The following is a 19582-nucleotide window of genomic DNA, read 5'->3' on the forward strand; positions in this document are numbered from 1 at the left end:
GTGGTTGCCAGATCGAGTGGGTTGCATGGTTTTATATAAGATCTAAGGCATTGTGTGTGTGTGGGGGGGGGATTATTATATAAAGTACCATATACTCAAAGTAGAAACTGGTGTGAATTAGACTTCACAATATTCTAATATTATGATTGATTATCTCGACTATAAAAGAACGGAGTCTTGCAGATTTAAGGCATTCTAAAGTGCTCTGTAGGTTGCCATGGCAACTCCCCCAAAATGTATCTTTCTATCCTATTTAAGGGCATTTCCTCTGTACCAATTGACAAGTGGCTAACAGAGAAGGCTGTTCAGTCAGTCTGTAGTTCCCAGAGTAGCTTCAGTCAGACTACCAAGGAAAAGATAGTTATTCCATTAGAGGACTTTGCACTTTTCAAAAGATTTTGACATTCTTGACAGAGTTTATGAAGTAGGTCAGCACTATGATTGCCCTCCTTATTTAGCCAATAAAAACCAAGGGTTCTTTGGTCCAGAAAGCGTTTACAGCACACAGATGGCGACAATTAAATCATCACAAATAAATTTTTCCATCATCTCATTTATTCACAATCTCCTAATGAAACGGGGGTGTTCCGGTATGGTTTCTTACTCATTGATATCCCTATAAATAAAATTTAAGCAAGCCCACATTAAGACACAGTGACTCTGCTTGTAATTCCAATGCTTGAGAGGCCGAGGCAGGACAGTTGCCCTGAGACTGAGGCCAAATATGACTACTGGCTACAGAATGAGACCTTGTCTCAAATCCATTCTGCAGTTAATCACATTCACCAGCAAGAATAACACTAAAGAACGAGACCCCTAAATGTTAAACAACGTGTTTGTGTTAAGCACTGTGCTAAACTCTACTTCCCCATGACTTCTTCTCCAGCAGCTGCTCTGTGAAGCAGGGTTTGCTCTAGCCATTCACGTGAGAAGAGTCCCATCTTTTCTCCACTGCTACCCTGATCTCATACTCCACACACTGAAGCCTTGTGTTACCAGGATCTTCTTCAAATGATATTGTAATCTTTCTTCCATGACTGAGGCTCATGCAAATAATTGACTGTTCCTTGCTAAGAGGTTTGAGTTACCCTGTAACGGGGCATCCTGAGAGGTTTACTTCTTGAAGAATGAGAGTTTGGCCTGTCCTGCCAACTGTTAAATTAGTAGCACCAAGAATAGGTTGGGTGAGAACCATTCTTCTACATGAGAATTAGGGAGACAGGTTGGCTATCTGCCCTACATCTCCATACCAAGCTGTGAAGATTGGCTAACAGCCTGTGTGCCCCAGGAGGATGCGACCGTATCATTCCCTTCATAAAATCTCCACGTCCCAACCTGGGCCTTGTAGAAAGAGTTCAATGAGTGTTCCAATAAAAGTGTCTTAACTGTCTAAATCACTTGGGTCGTTCACTTTTCCTTCTGAAACCAGGCGAGATCCCCAAACGTGTAGGCTGTACATGAGAACTCTTCCAAACAAGGATCCCAATCCTTACCCCAAATAACTGTGCACCTGTTTTGTGCGATACTGTCAGGCAATTTGTGGGCACATCCTTGCTTGAGACATGCTACACTCAATCATTTAGTGATTTTTTTTAAAGAAAAATCTGAGCAGCTCTGTAACAACACGTGTCAAAACTGTCCATTTTTCCTTAAGTGTCTGGAAACAAAAGGTAGCAACAGAGCTTCAGCATAGCATGATAGGACAGACCCTGAGGTCCTGTAAACCTCCTTAGATGTGTTGGCACCCAAAAGGGAAGGGCTTTATAGCTGACAAAGTTAGGGAAGCTGTAGCCAGAACAAATTGCATTTGTCAGCCAGGAAACATTAAAGAAAGTTTGTTCTTTTGTACAATCATTTAACAATAAGGTGAAACTTGCCAGCTAGATTTATTGGGATATTGGATTTTATGTTTCTTGGATCGAATAATATTTTTTACATTGTTTATGCCTAAATAAATCTGTCTTCTATTTTACACCGCCCTGTTGTATTGCTGCTTACAGATAAAGGCCCAGGCAACATAATTTCCTCTGCCCTTGGGACACGCTGGTGCACATTAAAACCCAGGCACACGGAGAAGACAGCAGGGAATTTCAATGCACTCCGAAAAGTTGCACAGAAACAGTGTGAAGGAATAAAGGCCACCAACAAGATGGGGGTTTTGATCTTGTTCTAGCTGGTTTCTGCCTGGCAGACACTGATATTCAAACCCAAAGATGATCATTTCAAAGTAAAAATCTATGCCCTGAAGCCCTCGGATAGCAGCCAGTTCTTGCCACAGCTATTCTGTAACACCCATGGCTCAATGCTACGGTGCTATGTGATTTTGACTCTTTTTATGATATATGTGGAGAAATGGAATCAGAAAATAGTGTAGTCAGAAAAAGGACTACAATCAGATTATAGTTTAAAAATAACTTAAACTTTCACAAAGGAAATAATGACTATTGTAAGGCAAATTAATGTGGACCTTTATGCTTAGAAAAAAAAAGAAATTGCTCTCACTTTGAACAGACAGGATAAAATATGTCCATTTGTATTACAGTCTTTATCCATTAGTCTGCTTTATGATTTGATTTCAGGTCTTCATTGTTCCAGGGCAATTTTACAGATTGAATCTTAAAAGGATTATAAACCACAAAAGCCATTTTAAATTCTACCCGGAGCTAATATAGCTCCTGTAATTCTATGCATTTGGGTTTTTGTTTGTATATTTGTTTGTTTGAGTTTTTTTTTATTTTGTAAGAAAATTTGTTGATATTTTCCATTTCATTTATTTCTTACGATATATCTGGTACAAAAATTTGTCAAACATTGATGCCTGTCTTTATTTGATGTGTTTTAAAATATGCCAGCCAGTCAGCATAATTTCAAATGTCAAATGTGCTAGTGTTTTCGTTTATTTTTCTGTATTAAAATAGCATCATAAATTGAAATCATTTGGAGATGCACCAGCCACGGATAGAGGCAACACTCTTCTTTCTCCTTACTAAAGCTTTCCTGTGCCTGAAGGATGACTGTTTGAACAGCTATTCTTGGTGGCACCGAGGAGCTTAGCTGGTCAGTGCTCCTGAACAAGCCTGAAAGATGAATAATGTTTAAATCAGACCGGGGGCAACAGAATAAATGAATTCTTTCGCGTAGACAAGAACAGCTTTAGGAGCTCTTCAGCCGCCCCAGAATATTAAGGCAAGTTGAATAACAGAACAATTATTCTCAAGCTTCTTCAAGGAGAAATGAGTAACTAATGATAAATTATATAAAATTCGGAATGAGGCTTTCTGTGTGTAGCAAACTGCAGTTTAATGTAAGCATCTAGTCCCAAAACAACCCCCACCCCCGAGTCTCAGCCAATCACAGCAGCCAAACCTCAGCCGATCACAGGCCTCTAGCCAATCAGGCCACGTCTACATAAGTAAGGTAAACACGAATCTGTAACCAACCAATCTTTCCCCTCCTGTTGGGGCCTGCTGGGTAGAGAACTTTTTGCATATCTCCTATGTCTTAATGTGGTCTGATTCATAAAAGTTCTTTGCTCAAATTAAACTAAATTTAGCTTGTCTAGGTGTTTAAAAAACACTATTGTCTCCCCTCCTTGTTCTCTTCATAATTCAAGTATGGAAGGTAAGCTCTCATGGTATGAGTTCCCAGTGTAAGAGGCCACGCACAGTATATGTGGGTGAGTCAGTCAGTTCAAGGAGGTAGATGGGGAATGAAGGAGGAGTACAGAATCCTTGGGGGAAATGATTCATTGGAAACAAAGCATAGAGAAGCTACACGGGACTCAGTTCAGTGCAAGGTTGGATGCATTATCTCTAACAACATGGTGTGCGCTATGATGCCTAAGTACCACCTGTTTATCTTCTAACCTTCCATACTCCTCTCATTCTTGGCTTTGTTCCTAAGTTCAAGGATCTCTAGCCCCAGAGACCTTAATGTGGCTCTGCCTCTGGTCTACCTATTACGCTAGCATACAATGTTACTTTGTATATTTTTCACAATATGGGGAGATAGTGAAGTATATAAATCAAAGGATTGCTGTAGTTCAAAGTAGCAGCAAACCAGGCTCTGGCAGCATCCAAAGGTTAGTGTAGCCAGTGTCGGACATGAAGGAAGCCCATGGAACCTGGGTCAAATCAAACCTCATGTTGTCACTGATAAACTGGTGTCTAGGTTGTTGATGGCAGACACACCAGTAAATTAGACAATAGTCTCTTTTGAATTTGCAATCTCAAAACCAGTATCTTTCATGAGGAATAGGTGTCCTAGGCATTGCGAGTTGATGATAGATTTTTGTTTCCATTCTGCTGTGTTTAAACAGAAGACTGCAAGAATGGAGTTCGTTTCTTTTCTTTTCTTTTCTTTTCTTTTCTTTTCTTTTCTTTTCTTTTCCTTTCCTTTCCTTTCCTTTCCTTTCCTTTCCTTACTTTTCTTTCTTTCTTTCTTTTTTTTTTTTTTTTCCCAAGACAGGGTTTCTCTGTATCGCCCTTGCTGTCCTGGAACTCATTCTGTAGACCAGGCTGGCCTCGAACTCAGAAATCTTCCTGCCTCTGCCTCCCAAGTGCTGGGATTAAAGGCATGCGCCACCACACCTGGCCTCATTTATTTCTTATTTTACTGACTTTTTATTAAACCTTTGGCTGAAACAGTGATCAGTCACAGGCACAATATAGCTGCCTAATTACTGGTGATTGGACAACCCCTTCATGTTAACAAAAGGAGCCTCTGAGCATCAGGGTTCTGTGAAACAATACAGAAATTCAGCAGGATTTCCCAACAGAGGCAAAGAAAGTTTTGTTTCACCTTCTTGTCTCTTCTAAGCATCTGGAATCACTTTTAGCTGGGCTGATGACATAAACCGAGGTGTCTGTGTGCCTTTCTGAGCTGAGCTGGTAGTCGATGGTCAATTTCCAAAGGGCAGCTCAGATACATGCCACAGGCTGTCAGTGGTCTTACACTCTTTAGTAGAGTAGATGGATCCAAGTCTTGCAGGCTTTTGCTTGAGCACTGTTTCATGTTAGGATACTAATTGTATAGAAAGAAAGAGAGAAAGAAAGAAAGAAAGAAAGAAAGAAAGAAAGAAAGAAAGAAAGAAAGAAAGAAAGAGAGAGAGAGAGAAAGAGAGAAAGAGAGAAAGAGAAAGAGAGAAAAAAAGGAAGGAAGGGAAGAAAGAAGGAAGAAGGAAGAAAGGAAGGAAAGAAGGAAGGGAGGGAGGAAGAAAGGAAGGGAAAGGAAAGGAAAGGAAAGGAAAGGAAAGGAAAGGAAAGGAAGAAGGAAGAAAAATCATAACTGATTTGACAACTAGAGAAACAGTATGTAGCCTATGGCAAATGTTTTGATTTAACAAAGAGCATTTATCAAACAGGCAGAAATCAGAGATTATTTTATAGCTTGAATTTTGTCACATACTACCTTAGTGACAGGTAGACTTCGGTTTGAAAAGTGTCAGGGGTGGGGGGAGTTAAAAGGAGGGTGTTGACAAGAGCTTGCTTTCTCCTCCTCCTCCTCCTCCTCCTCCTCCTCCTCCTCCTCCTCCTCCTCCTCTTCTTTCTCCCCCTCCTCCTCCTTCTTCTTCCTCCCTCTCTCTCTCTCTCTCTCTCTCCCCCTCCCTTCCTCTCTCTCTGCTACATTTCACAAAAGAAAGATTCTTCCCAAAATGTGAGAATGTCATCATTATCTGAAGTCCATCGTCACTTTTCATTATTTGTACGTCATCACCCACATAGTCACAACTCAAATGCCCCTTTCCACAGGACAGAACTGAAGATACTCAATGGTCTTTGCACAGATGCATGGTATGGTTGGTGTGTAAGCAAAATGAAGGGCAGCTAGGGACAGGCCATGGCCTCTCAGTCAGCTGTGCCTCACTTCTCTTTCTTGTCCCTGTCCACCTGCCATTGAACAAGTGAACAAGGAGGACATCACGGTCTCAGACATCCCAGGAGGTGCACAGCCATGCCAACCTATGTGTCTAAGCCACACAGGTGGGTACTCTGGTAGGCTTTGCCTCCTAGATTCCTAAAGTATACTCTGTGTTTACAAAGTAACGGAATTACCTATGGACCACTCTCAGGAGGGGTCGCCATTACTAACTAACTCACAGTCATCTTGGTTTTGCTTATATTTATTATGTTTATTGTTGCAAATGGTTCAAAAGTTCTTCATCCACTAGATCTCCCCATCCACAGGATAAAGGTACCAGCTGGTTCACATTTAGCCAAATAGATGGTTTCATACATCTACCTCTCATTTCAGTGCTGAAAAACCAATCACAATGTAAACGCTTTGTTGTCATGAACAATTAGCCCAGTTGACATGGGTAACAAATGTAAGGGGGGAAGGGGAAAACAACTAGGAGAGCATCAGCTAGGTGGTAAAAGAAGGAGCAAAAACTCCAGGGAAACAAAACACACTCCTGGTCATATTGCAGATTTAGACAGGAGCTCCTAGACATTTATACAAAAGCCAAGTGCTGGAAACCACAGCACAGGCATTGAAGAGACTACACTTGATGGTGAGGATATATATGTGTGTGTGTGTGTGTGTGTGTGTGTGTGTGTGTGTGTGTGTGTATCTTCCCAGTATAACAAAGGAAAGGTGTGAGTGTGGAAAATCAAGTACCAGGTTTGTGTGTGGAAAATCAAGTACTCCCTACATCAGGTAAGCCAAAGCAGGAAAGGCGCAACATGTATATTAAATGTAACAAATATATGGCAACAAAAGAGATCCCAGAGAGGGGCTCTAGTTTAGTGTGTTCAGGAGATCTGCAAGCAGTGGCAGAGGGAAGCCATTTAGAGCCTAACTCATCCAGCTTACTCCTGAGTTTGAAGGTGTGAAGTTGGGTGCCCAGGACACCAAGGTGGTTAGAGAGCACCTGAAGCCTGGAGAGGACACAGCCCTATGGAGGGACACCTCCAGAGGTGAGCAGTCATGGAGGGACACCTCCAGAGGTGAGCAGTTTAGGAGTTCCACAAAGCTTTGAGCTGGACACATGTGTGGGTAACAAATCTCAGGGGGAAAAGATCTAAGAGATTTAGACCTAAGCGAAGTTGGTTCACATAAAGCTGGGGAGGGGTCTGTTTCCCACAAGCCAGAACAGGAGGCCTCTGAGACTTGTAGGAACTCCAAGAAGTTCACAGGAGTATCTTGCCCCAGCAGAAAAGACTGAATATTGCTCTAGTTTTGTATAACCAATTTTAAAAGGAAGATTCGACTTGAAAAGAGATAATTTTTAAGCATCTCCATCCCAGACTAAAGCTATGAAGGTGTGATACCCACAGGGATGTAGAACTAGCTGGCACCTTAAAAGGTAAAATTCTTAAAGCCTGCTGGATGGGCAATTTTACCAGGGAAGCAAAGAAACAGAAAAATATACTGCAGCATGAGGAGGAAGATCGGTCCTTAGGCTGAAGTAACACAGGTGTCATAATAAGAAGTGTAGGTGCTTTCCTGACTGTACAATGTTAAAAGTAGACCCGAACCAAGTGTTACTCAAAAGTAAATGAGGCCAACCTGCCACTAATGGAAATTTTTGTACAGCTGTGAGGGTTCGTCTCTCACTCAGTGTGGAAAAATAGGGCCCAGACTCACTTTCCTTACATGAAATAAACAAAAGCATATGTACAAATATATATATACATATATATGGTATATGTAGTCATTTTATTACATATATTTTTGTTTATGTGTATATACCTATATTTATAAAAGTATATGTTTATATATAAATGCTTATATTATGTTATAATATATAATATGTTTATATTTACCCTATATATTATAAAATATATTTTATTTATTTTATATTATTTATATTAAATTTATTTATATATAAATATATAATATATACTTATACATTTTTGTTTATGTATTATATATAATATATTTTTATGCATTATATATAATATATAATATATATTATATATGTATATGTGTGTTGTAATATAGTATATATTATATAATGTAACATGCAATATATAATATATAATTATATATAATAAATACATTATGTAATTGTATGATTAAAATAAATATATTATATGATTATATACAATATATGATATATAATAACTATATTATATAATTTACATTATACTATTATGTGTTACATATAATACATTGTTATATATTATTGAAATATATTATTACATATACGTATTTTTATATATCATAGTAATGTGCAAAACACTTAATATAGGGCAACAAAAGATATTCTAGGGAGAAGGGAAATACTGAGGTAAGCCCTAAACATCTATCCACTATGCAGAACTATTGCCATATTAGATATTATAGAAGAAAATATTAATGAACTCAAGGACAGCCATAAAACTCTAAAAGGAGAACTAAAAAAGATTAATTCTTTCTTTTAAAGGAACAAAACATTAACGAGTGATGGGTCAATTTCAAAAAAATATTTTTATATATTTATATACATAAATTGAAATCCTGAAATGTTTTAAGAAATAGATACCTAAATTTCCCTACATTTTAGAAAATCTGTAAAATACTAACCTTAGTTCTTAGAAGTTCACTGAAGCTCAGACACACGAAGCATAAAGAAAGAGACACCAAGGCATATCACTCTGGAATCTCAGAAACCCGGAGATCAGCGACCAGGAACAGAAGCTATGCTGTGTGCGTTGGACCAGGGTAAAGGTAGCAAGGCACCCTCTGGAGACAGCACAGGCTATAAGACAGCAGAGTATGTCTTTAAAGGCTGAAAAGAACAAAGTCTGTTAACCTAGAATTCTGGGCAGTGAACACGGCTTTCAAAAAAGGCAAAGCGAAATCCTCAACCACACAGAGTCTAACCCAACCTATGAGAAAGAACGGTTAAAGACAGCGCTCCGACAAAGAAAAACGGCACCAGGTGGAAACTTATAAAAAGGTCTGAAAGACAACAAAAGTGGTGGCTACCTGGACAAATATATAGTATTTATTTTCATAGTCTAAACCTCTTCTGAAACGAATGGAGCACTTAAACAGAAATAACAGCAAGGAAGTATACAACTTAGGACAGATGACAAAGGAGATATAGGCATAGTAGCCACAGCACAAAGACCAGGAAGGAGAGGTTGGAACTGGTACCCATGGAATATTTGCATCTCCTTGGCTATGAGCCCAGGCCTCAGTGTGACAGCATGAGGAGGAAGGTCTTTGCGAGGAAATTAGGTTTAACATAAGGTTGTGAGACAGGGCTCCTTTGATTGTATTAGATAATGGTAATGATCTGCAAGCCAAGAAGAAGCCTGGAGACCATGTGCTGCTTTGACTACATTCATTTCCCCAGTCTTCCCTCCCCCACCCCCCAACATACACCTTGCTCATTTTTGATTTTTGGCCCCATACACTCTTGGCCACCCCCCACCCCCACCCTGTCTCTCATGACCCAGTTCAGTTTGGACCCCTCCAGATGCCCCTGAGTGTACTCTTCCCAACAATAAAACTCTTCTCTGTAACCTTACCTTGGAGCGGTCATGTCTTCATTTTCATTCTGGGTTTATCCAGCCATGAGTAAGAAAATGTGATATTTGTCTTCATGAGTCTGGCTTATTTCATTTAGTGTGACAATCTCCAGTTGCATCCGTTTTCCAGGTAATGACATAATTTCATTCAACTTTGAGGCTGAGTAAAGCTCCCATGTGATGTGTGTGTGTGTATGTATCATATGCCCTTTATCCATTGGGCAGATATCTAAGGTGATCCCACAACTATTGTGAGTTGTGAAGCTATGAGCATGGATGTGCAAGGTTCTCTGTGGTATGTTGACTTAGAATCCTCAGGCATGCGCGCGCGCGCGCGCGCACACACACACACACACACACACACACACACAGAGGAGTGACAGTACTTGTATTTTTAGTTTTTAAGGACCTTCCATACTGATTTCCATAGTGGCTAGGCCAGTTTACATTCCCAGTAGCATCTTGGAATCTTGAACTTTTAGCCTTCACAGCTGTGAGAGGCAAATGTCTAGGCATGGCAGGTAGCAGATGCATGCACACATACACACACATACAGACACATACAGAGGTGGGTTACCATTTTACTGTCACTGCTTAGGTAAATGAAGATAGGCAGTAGACTGTAGTAATGTTTTCACACTATATAAAGCAGGCTAGTGCTAGTTGAATGTAAACTGTTGCTGCAGTCTGCATATTTCTGTATGCCAAAGTCCACATGTTGAATCTTCATTACTAAGTTGGTGTTCTTAGAAGGTGGGGTTCTGAGAGAGACTGAAGGATCATGAAGGGTTTGCCTCATGAAGGTGATTCATGGTTTTATATGAGGAGGTCTCAGAGACATGCCTCCTGATTCATCCTGGGAAAAGTGTGTGAAGCACTGGCCTAAGGCAAGATCCCATTCTATAGAGATGAAGCCACACCTCTCTACAGCTTTTGGTGGCCCTGTAGCAGCCCAGTGCCTATGATCATGCTCCTTTCACACAGGCTCTGTCGGGCTAAATCATCTTGTTTATGTGCTAGGTTCAAAGCAGCCCCCTAAAGCATCAGTGTTGCTTAAAACATCTTAAACTGAAGGACTTTGGCCAGGTACACAGAAGACATATTGGGTAAACAGAGGCCTAAACACAGGTTCCCGTTCACAGCTGCGATCAGCTCAAGGGCCCCACCCTGACGACAGTCGACCTGCTTTTATAAAACCCACCTGCTTTTCACTGCCTTTCTTTTCTTTACCAACACACCCTCCAGAGATAACCTTGGCAATTTGATCCCTAATAAATGTCCTTTCTACCAATGGAAAGGTCCTGTTCGGTGGTTTTACTGTGTCCTCACTTACAGCATGCAAGTTTCTATTTCCCTAAAAGTCCAGCCTTTGTTCTGGGCATCCGTGCAAGGTGCACTGAAGGCAGCTTTTTGAAGGGACTCCTCTGGTGTTCCCGACTCTCTCATGGTAGCTGTCCTCAGCCAGTCTCTCTCCCTCCTTCCCTCCCCCTCTCCCCATCTCCCCCCATTTTCACTCCGTTTTTGGATTTATTTATTTTACTTTTTGTATATGAGTCTTTTACTTACATGTATGTACTTGCACTGCCTACGTGCTTGGTGCCTGTAGAGGTCAGTAGAGAGCAATGGAGTCCCTCATGAGCGCCACCATGTAGGTGCTGGGGGTCGGGGGCGGGGCAAATGTGGGTCTTCTACAAGAGCAACAAGCACTGTTACAGGCCGAGTCTCATTCTATCATTTGCAAAGCTCCCTTCCAGACTTTAAAGGAAAGCCTCCGCTTCCCTTTAAGGCTCCAATGTGTTTGAATCTCCATGTATCCTGAAGTTTCTGCCTAGTTCTTCTTCATCCACCTTGACGCCTAACCATGGCCTTGAGCGATCGAATTCCCATAAGCCTCACTGAGGGGACTCATGCCAGCTTCTCTGGGGACTGACCACTGCTGTCGTTGGCTCATCTCTTACTACAAAGAGTCAGCAAGAGGGTGCTATTACAGGACTCAGGGGTTACAGCCTGCACCACAAGCCTGGTTCAACCATCAATCCTCATTAAGTGAACTAAAATGAGTAAAATTAATAGTGGAAAGGATAAAAAGGTGGCCCAATCAATGCAAACACGTTGGGAAGAGGGACATAGAGATTTAGTGACCTCAACTCCCATTCCATTCATTTTAAGGTGCAGACACAAGAGTAGGGTTTTTGGTTTTGGTTTGTTTGGTGTTTCACGATGGGTGTTTCCTCTCTGCAGTCCTGGCTGTCCTAAAACTCGATCTGTAGACCAGGTTGACCTCAAATTCAGAGATCCACCTGCATTTAGCTCAAGAGTGCTGGGATTATAGAAGTGTACCACGATTGCCGGCTTTTAACAACGGATGATAGACTGCATAACTCAGCAGTCCAGACAAATTATGGTTCCCGACCTAGGTGCTCAGTGACAAGACTGCATTGTAAAGTCAGAAGACAAGATTCCGAATTTTCTCCTGAAGACAAGTTCCTCGTCGGGGTGGCCCCCAGGGCTTCAGTCATTTATCTCCCCAGCAGGACACTCCTAAGGAGCTTCTAATTTGAGAAGTCCATTCCTTCAATAGTCTGGCAGCCAGAGATGAGCACAGGCATCTCTAGCATCTATGGTTCTTGTCAGGTGGACTGCTACGGTGACATCTGAGAACCAGATGTGGGTCCTGGGCAGCATCATAGCTAGATACTCAAGCTAGGCACCAGCATAACCGAGGGGCACTGAGCATAAGCCCCTCCCACATGAGCCATAGCTTATGAAACCAGAAACTCAGACTGTAGGACTCTGCTTGTTAGCAGGCCCTGGAGATCCTATTCTTCTCTGCCTCGTTAGAAACAAACTGAGACAGATCATAGAGGAAGAAAAGTTTGTTTGGTCCCCAGACTTGAGAAAGTAGAGTAAGGACTTCCCGTCTCAAAGAAGACTCCCATTTTGTGTTAGAGCCAGACCTGAGGGGTTCTATGACAGGATGGGCAGAAAAAATATCCCCACTCATCAGACTCAGTGCCCCAAGACAGTGTTTCTACTTCTTTGACCAACAGATCTGTACAACCAAGGATACTTATCTTTTCCTTAAAAATCACTTTCAGAGCTGGGTGGAGGGTGGTGGCCCACGCCTTTAATCCCAGCACTCAGGAGGCAGAGGCAGGCAGATCTCTGAGTTTGAGGCCAGCCTGGTCTTCATAGCAAGTTTCAGGATGGCCAGGGCTACACAGAGAAACCCTGTCTTGAAAAACAAAACAGACAACACAGCACCCTCTGGGCCGGATGTCCTGTGTCCCTGACTGACAGCAGCAGATGGAGGAAGGAGGGAAGCACGGTGTTGAACCTCCTGAGGTGCGAGCACTTGGAAGGTCAGAAGACAACTGTGAGAGTTGTTTCTCTCCTCTGTTTGCATGGGGTCCGGGGACTCACTTGGATCATCAGGCTTATTCGGTAAGAACCTTTATCTGCTGAGCCATTATTGCGGGCCTAGGGCGATGCATCTTTATGTTTGCTTTTGTCTTTTTGTTTAACTCTTTTGAATCTGCTCTGTTATGGAATTAGTGATCAAAGGATGGACTCAGTCATAATTCTGACCTTGAGTGGAAACATAAAATTCCAATTTTCCCAGAGGCACATAACATACCTAACAGAAAGCTTGACACACCATTGTCCCCTGGGTAGGACAACAGTCCTTGGGAAAGCTGCCTGCTCTAGGGGAGAGTTTTCAACCTGCCTTAAAATCCAGCATAACTGTTTCTCTGGCTGTTGTCTACTCTCACCCTCCCTGTGAGTCTTTTTCTTCTTCATGGCCCCTTTGGCCACTCTCTGTTCCCACTTGGGCATGCCTCCCTTTAGTCTGTAATAAACCTACCTTCTACACACAACTGTGTGCCTAATCCGACTTTTTTCAGTAGCTATCTCAAAGTCCAGGGGGCTAAGAGAGGCCATGGGGAGAGACACCTTAATATTATTCTCAGTCAAAGCTGAGAAGAATGCAGCTGTTTATAAGTTACCTAGTGTAAGGTATTTTGCTATAGTATCTAAATGGATTAAGACAGTGTGATAAGTTATGCTTGTATCCTATAAATCTTATTATAGCAGAGCCAAGGTAGGGTGATTCAAAGCTAATACACTGATGTCAGATAGAAATGTAACCATCCCAGCCATCACATTAGCCACAAATGACCTACGTATTCCTATTAAACAGCAAAAAAAAAAGTCTGTTAACCATAAATACATCCTCTATGTCAGAAATTTTAAACATAAACATGGGTTAAAATCTATATTTTGGAACAACAAATTTGTGGATAAAGCAGGTATTTCATAAGAGTGAAGGGATTGATTGATTGATTGATTGATTGAGGTGAAGTAATCACCAATTGCTGGGCTATTTTGAACATTAATTCACCCAGCAACAAAGCAGAGAAAGGCATGGGGGGAAAAGTCAGGAGAACCTTAAGATAAAATGGAAGGTTCACCATAATAGTGCCAATGTTAACACCAGTCAGCAATTGCCGAGAGAGAGAGAGAGAGAAAGAGAGAGAGAGAGAGAGGAAGAGAGAGAGAGAGAGGAAGAGAGAGAGAGAGAGAGAGAGAGAGAGAGAGAGAGAGAGAGAGAGAGAGAGAGAGAGAGAGGGCAGCCTGACTACATGGGTGCTGTCAGAAGAGCAGAGCAGGGAGGAGGATTTCACCATATCCTGGGCCATAAACTAGGTGTCAGCAAAGTCAGAAAGAGCTCAAACTTTATGTTCTTGAACAAGGATGTAATGAAATCAGAACTACAGAAGTATCTTAAGACCTGCCTACCCCAAACATGTATACACTGAACAAGTTAATTCTAAACCTATGCAACAGAGAAACAAAAACTCACAAGGAAAATTAGGCAACATTCCCAAGAAACAAGGAGGAAAAAAAGCAATTTCCTACAACGGAATAATGAGAAACACCCAGCCATGAGTAAAATACTAAACATGTCCTCCTCAAGCCAGAAATAAGAAGGATTTCTACTCTCCCTATCATCTGGATATCTTAGCCAGTGTGGTAAAAGACAAGAAATTAAAAAATGAAGGGGAGGGAGGAAAATTATACTATATCATTTGGTTCCACTAACAAAGTTCTGAGAGATACAACAAAGTTCTGAGAGATGCGATGTAGTCTACAGTGCTGGGAGACAGATGAACGATGCCAGTGCTTGCTCAGGATTCTCCCCGGGACACGGAGATGGCAGAGAGACTGCAAAGAGGCATGGGGAAAAAATCTCGTGGCGTGAAGGGCATGGCAGGTTCATTAGCTTGATTGTGGTGATGGTTGCGTAAATGTTGACGGATGTCAAAACTTGTCAGATTGTGGTTAAAACATATGTAGTTCACTGCATGTCAATTACACCTCGATCAAGATGTTAATTAAAAAAAAAAAGAGGAGATGCAGAAATGGAGAAAAAGAAGAGAGTGTGTTATAAATCCAAAGGTAGTGAGTCTATGAGGTAAGCTACTTATAGACTAGGAAACCAAAATGAACTTATTTATTAATGAGCTGGATTGTTTTAGTATCTAAGTAATTTTCTGAGAGGAAGCTTGGTATATAAGAATGAACACTATGCTGTAGACATGGTACCATTTCCAGAAAAATAACTACAAGTTGAATAATGCATTAATTGCCCAGAGCAGAACCATTAACCACTTGGAAACAGAGCTCAGAGAATGCATTGAGTAACTGCAGGTCTCAGGAGCATTTGGATGGAATGGTGTGGGCTCCTCCATATCCTGCCCTGGAGAACCCACCATTAGCAAACAGGATACTAGTTTCCAGGCTTTTCACTATACACCTTGAGCCAGTTACAAGCCTGCCTAGTTAGCACTGCCAGTTCCTCACCACTCAGCACCCATGCTGGTCCCTTGCTTTGCCTTCTGAGTACAGTCCCTTCTATATAGACATAGAAAGACTTCAATTGCAGCCTCGGGGCAACCTGCACTTATTATCATAGCTGGTGCTAGTCAAGATGATAGCCATTTCTGACCTAGTTATTTCTCAGAGTTAAATACATCAACACCGATGAATACCAAGGTGATCTCCTCTTCTGCTGTTTACTCAGAGGCCTGACTTGGTGGCTCTGTGTATTTGTGTGTCTTTTAGGTGGTAGCTACTTCTCTCTGTAGGGGAACCAGTCGCCGTTCTGAGGATTTTAAACATGATGACGAATGTTATCCACATACTTCCCTGGTGCAGCAGATGGAGTGATTAGCCTCACTCAAAGATGAAGAACTGAGACATAGTGGAGGTTAAACAACCCCTCCTATATCATCCTGAGGGAGGTAACCCAATCACAAAAGAAGTCACTTGATATGCACTCACTGATAAGTGGATATTAGCCCAGAAACTTAGAATATCCAAGATACAATTTGCAAAACACAAGAAAATCAAGAAGGAAGACCAAAGTGTGGATACCTCATTCCTCCTTAGAATAGGGAACAAAATACTCATGGAAGGAATTACAGAGACAAAGTTTGGAGCTGAGATGAAAGAATGGACCATCCAGAGACTGCCTTACCTGGGGATACATCCTATAATCAGCCACCAAATGCAGACACTATTGCAAATGCCAGCAAGATTTTGCTGAAAGGACCCTGATATAGCTGTCTCTTGTGAGGCTATGCCAGTGCCTGGCAAATACAGAAGTGGATGCTCACCGTCATCTATTGGATGGGAACACAGGGCCCCCAATGGAGGAGCTAGAGAAAGTACCCAAGGAGTTGAAGGGGTCTGCAACCCTATAGGTGGAACAACAATATGAACTAACCAGTACCCCTAGAGCTCGAGTCTCTAGCTGCATATGTAGCAGAAGATGGCCTAGTCAGCCATCATTGGGAAGAGAGGCCCCTTGGTCTTGCAAACTTTATATGCCTCAGTACAGGGGAATGCCAGGCCCAAGAAGTGGGGGTGGGTAGGTTGGGGAGCAGGGCGTGGAGAGGGTATAGGGGACTTTCCAGATAGCATTTGAAATGTAAATGAAGAAAAATCTAATAATAATAATAATAATAATAATAATTAACAACCCTTCCTGCTTTCCAGAGTTAGTAATAAATGGCAGAGCCAGGACGGACCACAGGCATCCCTGCTTTAGACCCAGGCTCTTTGTTTATCTGATCATAACATTTGTGAAAGAGAGGGAGGCCATGCTTGGCCAGAAGCCAGTTGTATTGCACTGTAAAAAGCACCCCTTTGTTGAGTCACAGACTCCTTAAAGTGTTTTCTTATTGGTGGCAAACAATGTCAAGATAAAGCCACAGAATTGTCAAGCCTTCCTGACGGCTCGTGGAACTGCGGCCCGTGGTTCTGTGTCTCTGAAAACGGCATGGGCGTGTTCAAGAGGGACACCAGGGGATGGATTTGTAGGGAGTAAGGAGTTTATGAGAGAAGTTATTAATGCCATGTCAGTCAGGCAGATAGACAACAGCCTGGTAGGGGCTCTGAAGAGAGGAACTCAGGGCCCATTTGGCAGAAGCGAGAGTCTCTTCCTATATCCTTCTGCTGATGGGGGTGGGGGTGGGGTTTCTTAGTACACATCTGTAGCCAGGCTTTCTGACTTCCGGGCAGGAATCACGAAAGGGGTTACCCACTTTGTTATAGACTATGTCCTAGGTAAGAGAGCCTGGCATAGGGACGTCTGTTACTAGGCACTCATGGAAAATATCTCAATATGATGCTTTGATCATGCCTGTGAGAGGGGAAAGGCTGCTCTAGGTAACGTGGCCTAGATGCTAACATTACGTCTTTAGAGTCCCACCCCCATCTTCCACAGAAGGCCTGGGTTCTTCTCCCTCTCGTGTCTGCTTAGATCTTCCTCCCGAGCCATAGAATCCACAGGCACATGACAACAGTGGCCAATGAGATCGTACACAAGCTGTCAGAGCAAAAGGGGACTCGGCTGAGCTCTCTCTGCTGACACTTTGCAAAGAGAAGACAAAGCCATCAGGCTTTAGACTAAAACAAGGAATATGTAGAAGGAATGGTCCAGTGTCACATCAGGGTCTCCACTTGATGGTTCCGTGGGTGTGATCCTTAAGAAAAAATAAAAAGGCACTAGCATCAGCTGCCACGTCTCTGAAATGCCCCCTTCTCCATGCTTAACGCTCAGGCCGAAGCAATTGGCGCAATGGAAGTGAGCCAAACGGTCCAAGATCAGAATGTCTAGAAAAAAAACGTTATCTCTTCATTTGTACACATGAGACTGGATGAATGAGCAGGGAACCTTGCCTCCTGGCTGTGCCTAACCTCTTGGAATGTGATCCAGCAAGCACACAGCAAGTCAAGTTAATGGTGTCACCGCTTGCTGTGTCTTCTAGAATGTAAACGCCCTTTCTCTGAGGTAAGGCAGTGCAGCAAAATAGAGTACAAGGAGAAAGCTGGTCCAGCTGCTGCCATCAGACCACCGGAGCTTCCTGTTCGCCTGCCCTGCCATGGCTGCAAGCAGCATCGCAGACAAAGTAAGGAACAGTCAAGCTTTTCTGGAACAAGCACCGTGGGTGAAGAGGCCGCTAGTCCAATGGTGGTTTGCAGTGAACCCCTCAAATTCTAAATGGCCCCGTGGCTCCCCTGCACGCTCCCCGTGGATCTTTATCTCCCTGTTGGTAAGTTTTGGTAAACTTTAACACCACTCCTGGCTCTCCTTCTCCCTCCCCCTTTTCAAACAGTTTCTTGGCAACCCACCCAGTGCTGTGTCACAGTTGGGCCTTGTGCATTCACACAAATATGAGGGGTTCTTCCCTTTCGTCATAAAACCCTCCTACCTCAAACCCACTGTTACTGTCTTACGTTTTATAGAAATGAATAGTAGAAAAACATAGGATTTTTTTTTTATTTCTGTCAGTATTGACAAAGAAATGGGAAAACATCAAAAGTTAATAATGGATAAGCTAGAACAATGGCTCAGCCTTTAAGAGCACTGGCTGCTCTTCCTGAGAACCTGGGTTGGATCCCACGTGACCCCTCACAACTCTGTAACTTGATCCTGTTATGGGAGACCCGACGCCCTCTTCTGGCCTCCACGGGTATTGCACATATATGGTACATCGTCGTACATGCAGGCCAAACACAACACAAAGAAATACTAGTAAAAATTCTAAATGAATAGCGAGATGTAGGAAAGGCACAGGCACAATCAAACCATCCATTCCAGGAGACTAGTGGGTGGCTAAGGTTAGCAGGAAATGATCAACTAAAGATCAGCAGCTCTCTTGGGGGGATATCAGGATACAGATTCAAGCTTTTATTATAGTGTTTGGGATCCTACTGCTCAGATGTGGTCCTGTGGGCTTGGGGCACCAGGAAGAGGCTCTAACACATACATCCTGCCCCTGCCATGGCTCAAATCTGGAGGCTTCTCATTTAGTAGCGTTAGGCTAGTCAGAGGGTTGACAACCGGGCTGAACGACTGTTTAGAGTGCCTTCCGCTGTGCGCTCACGAATAATGGCCGGTCATTTACTTCTACCTTAAATGGCAAGGCACTCCAGGTGCTACGGTAGCATCCTCTCTCACTGACACGTTTCACAGCTCTGACTTTTGCCAGATGAGGTTTTAGCTTCAGCTTCTCTCCCAAAGTTCAGAGCCTCTTAGTTACCGTTGGCTTTCCATCTATAACCCACAGGCAGAATCCGCTTAACCAATCTTGTTGGAGCAGAAGTAAGGACTACAACTACAACGACAAGCTTGTCTATGCCCCAGGCTTCATCAGGTCACATATCTGTAAGGGTCTCTCTGATGCTCATCTGGAAGCCCTAAGAGACATCTGTGGTTACCTGTGTTGACATCAATGCTTAGCAAGCATCAATACATCACTCCACACCTTCAGCCCTTACTGATTCTTCTTTCTGGTATACCTTAGAATCTGACTAGAATCTAAGGACTGGACCTAGACTTGAACAGCTACCCTGAACTTAGAACGTTTAAGTGATACAGTACTTATTGTCTATAGTTACAGGAAATGAAGTTATTGATGGTCTCATTTTACAGATGAGGAAAGTTTAGGCATGGGACTCTGTTTGGTGTCTCTGTGGCCACCTGCCTGCTCTTCTTAGTCTGACTCCATGGAGTGGAGAAGCTAGAGAGACTAGAATTCTCGACCACGTTC

General features: G+C 42.5%; 2 long non-coding RNA genes across 3 annotated transcripts in view; one reads left to right on the plus strand and one right to left on the minus strand.

The window, feature by feature from the left end:
* Positions 1 to 2755: 2755 nt before the first annotated feature.
* Positions 2756 to 19582, minus strand: part of AU016765 (expressed sequence AU016765) — a 41502-nt gene continuing 24675 nt past the window's right edge. The window contains exons 2-4 of the long non-coding RNA NR_045899.1: positions 8509 to 8683; positions 4801 to 5022; positions 2756 to 3077 (exon numbers count right to left, since the gene is read on the minus strand). This is a non-coding gene — a long non-coding RNA (expressed sequence AU016765). The remainder of the gene's footprint in view (positions 3078 to 4800; positions 5023 to 8508; positions 8684 to 19582) is intronic.
* Positions 17518 to 19302, plus strand: Gm35098. 2 transcript variants are annotated; one of them, XR_385699.3, is made up of 2 exons: positions 17518 to 18082; positions 19100 to 19302. It is a non-coding gene; the product is annotated as a predicted gene, 35098 (long non-coding RNA). The 2 variants fall into 2 exon arrangements; XR_876905.2 differs by lacking the exon at positions 17518 to 18082 and adding an exon at positions 18330 to 18502.

This window comes from Mus musculus, chromosome 17 (assembly GCF_000001635.26).
Source record: "Mus musculus strain C57BL/6J chromosome 17, GRCm38.p6 C57BL/6J".
In the NCBI taxonomy this organism is placed as follows: Eukaryota; Metazoa; Chordata; class Mammalia; order Rodentia; family Muridae; genus Mus; species Mus musculus.